Raw genomic sequence first — 4,397 nt, forward strand, 5'->3', positions numbered from 1 at the left:
TGAGATCACACAGAAACATCACTGCCTTCATCATGAAGGAGAAGACGACAGAAAACACAAAGACTCACCATGAAGAAGAAGAAAGTTGGAGCCTCGTCTCTTCCTGCTCTAACATGGAGAAAAACACTAAACTTCCTCTTTTCCTGGTTCAAGGACACCTGAACAGAGCTCCGCCCCCTGGATGTATGGATGTGTTTGTTAGCTCCTCCCTGTAATCAGACCCTTAGAGAGTCTCTGCTATACAGGAACTGACATGACTGTGTGTTCTTTTTTTTATTAATAAAGTTAGAAAACTTGTGAAAAACTGAAGGTAGAAAAATAACAGAAGAATGAATAAAATCTCAGGTAAAGTAAATTCTTAAGTTCTTCATCAAACTGCAGCTGAGCTCTCACCATGTCACACATCTGCTGTCTGGTTGATCAAACCTCCTTTCATGTTGTGTGCATACGTGAGTGTGTGTCTGTAAATGTTGTGTGTTTCTCTGACTGTTAAGGACCAACAACAACACAACATGGCAGCAACCGTCACCACCACATCCTCAGAGACTTCCTCTGTTTAGCTGCTTCAACATGAACTATGGGAACAGAGAATTGAAACAGTGAGTCTGAAAACTTGGGAAGAATCAACAGGTAAAAAAACAAATAGTTTGTTACCATGGAAACAGTGAGTTTAAGTGTTCTGAAACCACAAACTGAGTTTAAATCTGGTTTCTATGACAGAACTCTGATCTACTGTCTCAGAATCAGAACTTTGTTCAACAATAATGTCTACAGATGTGAGAATGTTCCTCAGTAACAGGTTGTGTTTGAACGGCTGCAGATTCTGTAGAAGATGCAGGAATAAAGGAGTGCTGCCCCCTGCTGGACAGCTTTCTGACAGCAACTCAGCAGTGAAGCTTCAGGATGGAGTCAGTTCCAACAGATCAGATCAACGTTCTGCTCTCTGCTAAAGAGGAAGAACGTCTCCTTCTAAGAAGAATCCAGAGTTCATGATCACAAACATCAACTGAAGCCCAAATCAGAGCTGATCAGACTGCATGGAGCCAAAGAAAGACTTTTTCTGACTGAAAAGAGGAGAAAAGAAGAAGTCATCCACATGAAGCTTCAAGTCAGTGGAGAAAACTACCTGCTGAACAAAAGTACTCGAGTACTGAGGAAGAGTTTGAACGTCTGATTTATTGCTTAGAATTAAAAAATCAAATTCCTAAAAATAAATAATTAAGATAAAGAAGAGGAAAACTACTCCTTCTTCTGTTCTGAAAAAAATCTCATGTAAAGACAGCAGATATGTGAAATACGACGACCTCCTTCAGCTCCATCAGCTGCAGTTTGGTTGAGTTCTTCATTATTGAAACATTTCTCTTCTTAGGCCAAATCCCAATTCTTCCTCTACCCCTCCAGCTTCTCCCTACCCCCACGTTTAGCCCTCCAAACGAAGGGCTAAACTTGTCTTCCAATTCAGATGTTATTAACACCCGATGACGTCATCAATATTCGTTGGTCATCTGCATTAGCACATGGCCGCCAGCGCTCGGTTAATACACAAAAACATCAGTTTTATGACTTTAAAAAGGTTGTCTTATAACAAAAAGTCTTGATTTACATTTAAAGGTAAACTTTTGTGCTTAGAGCACACCCACATGAAGAAATGCATTTTTCCTCTGTGGGACAGCACAACACAGAACACCCTACTGGAGGAGGGATACACAGTCTGAAGTCACTACAGCTACCCCTAAAAAACAAGTTTGGACACCACTACAGCTCCAAATACCCCTACAATCGGAGGGGTGGGGGAAGAATTCAGATCTGGGCCAGCTTTGGACATGTTTTCAAACTCTTTATCTTCTGCTGTTCATGGAGTCGTGTCTCTCTGTTCTTAGAAAGGAGAAATGTACAGAGAACTTTTCCCATTTCCACTCCCTCCTTTCAGCTGCTCTCCACTGTTCCCCTCTGAATCAGGAGGGAGGAGCTCTCATCTGTTCNTTGAATCGGCGCCCCGGGCAGCTGCCCGTATTGCCCGTGCCTAAAGCCGCTACTGCCGACTTGTAATCCACACACTTACATTTACATATAGTCAAGCATACCGTCACCTGTAGCTCTTTTGTTTTGTTTTGTTTACAGGAAGTCAGTGTCCAATCCTGCCGGTCACGTGACTTACCTGACTCTTTCTTTATATTTATAAGGTGGAACCATAGACTTAATATATAATTAGACGCATCATCTCTGACGTCACCCATTGACTTCCACAGTCCCCCAAATGAAGCCTGAATATTCAGCTCATGGCCGCAGCCATATTGGCTGGAGTTAACTCCGCCTCACACGGACGTTCCAAATATGGGGAAAAGGGGCGGGACCGAGTTCACCTGCTTTTCCTCCGATTTGTTTTAGTTCACGCCCACAGCTCTGCCGTCTGCGGCTCCTCAATGCTAACGGCTAACCGCTTCAACTCTCCAGCAAAGCAGCACCGCGGTGGATTATTTACATCATGAATCTTTACAGGTGAGTACTTGGTGTTTTACACACAATCTGTAAAGCGGTGGAAGTGACTTTTAGACAGTGAAAACGTATTTTCCCGTGGTACGAGTTTAGTACGAACTGAACATCCACTCGTTTGATCATGGTATTTCTGTGGTCCTAAGATATCTTATTCAATAAGAGTTATTTAGTCTTAAGTTACTGTAGTCTTTATATACACATTAAAAATACACCACAACAGTAATATGATTGTGTAAGACGTAGTTTTTCTCTAGTGTCCTTTAGTCCTTTATTTCGAACATACAGATTACATGCTAAAAAACAAAACAAAACAAGAAAACAAAATTTTATATAAATTATAAATAAAAGATATTACACCTCAATTGTGTAGTTCGAAATGGAGTAGGAAGAAGTTTAAAAACTTTTTTTAATCCTACCCCCTAAAAATATATCTTCATTTTAATCTTTAATATAAACTATTTCAGAAGCAGAAATTAAGTACCATCAGACATCTGTCCATATAATCGAATACACACAAGATCTATACAAAAACAAGTACATATATACAAATATACCAGCTTTACCATTCACATGCTTTCCCTTCCGATAAATATTTCCCCTGGGACCTCAACACCCAGCCTCTGTCAACCTCACCAATAATACAATCAAAACATTAATTTATATGAATGTACTTCACAGTCAACACCTGTATCACTAAATTAGATTTGTCATCCTTCTTCCTTGCTATATTTACTGAAGACTAATATTCTATGTTTTTGTTTGAAGTGGTTTATGCTGTTGCTCATTCGTAGCTCATCATTCAGACTGTTCCATAGCTTCACTCCATTTATTGTTATACAAAAGATCTTTTTTGTTGTGCGTGCTTTTTGTACTCTGAAATTATTTTCTTTTCTTAAACTATAACCACCCAATCTGTCAGAAAACATTGATTGTAGATGTACTGGGAGTAAATTATGTCTTGCTTTGTACATCAGCTGAAGTATTCTATGCTCTATTAAATCAAAAAGTTTTAGTATCTTTGACTGAAGAAATAATTGATTAGTGTGATGGCGATAACTTACATTATGAATTATTCTTACTGCTCTTTTTTGTAACAAACACAGTGGTTTTAAAGAGGTTTTGTATGTACTTCCCCAAATTTCTGAACAGTAGGTTAAGTACGGCAACACCAGAGAATTATATAGTATCTGGCGTGATCTGAGGTTAAGAATATGTTTCACTTTGGCCATGACTGAAATACTTCTTGTTATTTTTGTTTGTAAAGAACTAATATGCTGCTTCCAGGAAATCTTGTCGTCTATTGTCACGCCCAAGAATTTGATATGATTCACTGTTTCTAATGTTACTCCTGCTATTCTTATTTTAATTTGCTCTTTTGTATTGTTTTTACCGAAAAACATGATTTTAGTTTTGTCCAAATTAAGTGATAGCTTGTTTCTATCAAACCAGTCCTTTAGATTATACATTCCTCTGGTCACTTTAGCGAGGAGTTCCTGGATATCTGTGTCAGAAAAAAGGATGTTTGTATCATCTGCAAATAATATGAATTTCATTTCGTCTAATGTTTTGACTATATCATTGATATAAAGGTTAAATAAAACCGGCCCAAGCACTGAGCCTTGAGGGACACCACACACAATGTCCAGAACTGTTGAGTTATGGTCTCCCATTTTCACAAATTGTTTCCTGTCTCGTAAATAGCTTTTCACCCAGTCTAAAGCTGGTCCTCGCACTCCCAGTTTATCCATTTTGTGAATTAGAATGTCATGATTAATTGTATCAAATGCTTTTTTTTAAATCTATGAAAACTCCTAATTGCATATTTGTTCTGTTCTGTGATATTAGTTATTTCCTCTGTTAATTCCATTAAAGCCAGTGATGTTGATCTGTTTGCTCTAAAA

The 4,397-nt window shown here is 38.5% G+C and overlaps 1 long non-coding RNA gene across 1 annotated transcript; it reads left to right on the forward strand.

Annotated features, from left to right (window-relative positions):
• On the forward strand, positions 1 to 1,189 carry LOC118598422. Its single transcript, XR_004947511.1, has 2 exons — positions 1 to 599; positions 821 to 1,189. It is a non-coding gene; the product is annotated as an uncharacterized LOC118598422 (long non-coding RNA).
• The last annotated feature ends 3,208 nt before the right edge of the window (positions 1,190 to 4,397 follow it).

This window comes from Oryzias melastigma, unplaced genomic scaffold (genome assembly GCF_002922805.2).
Source record: "Oryzias melastigma strain HK-1 unplaced genomic scaffold, ASM292280v2 sc00504, whole genome shotgun sequence".
NCBI lineage: Eukaryota > Metazoa > Chordata > Actinopteri > Beloniformes > Adrianichthyidae > Oryzias > Oryzias melastigma.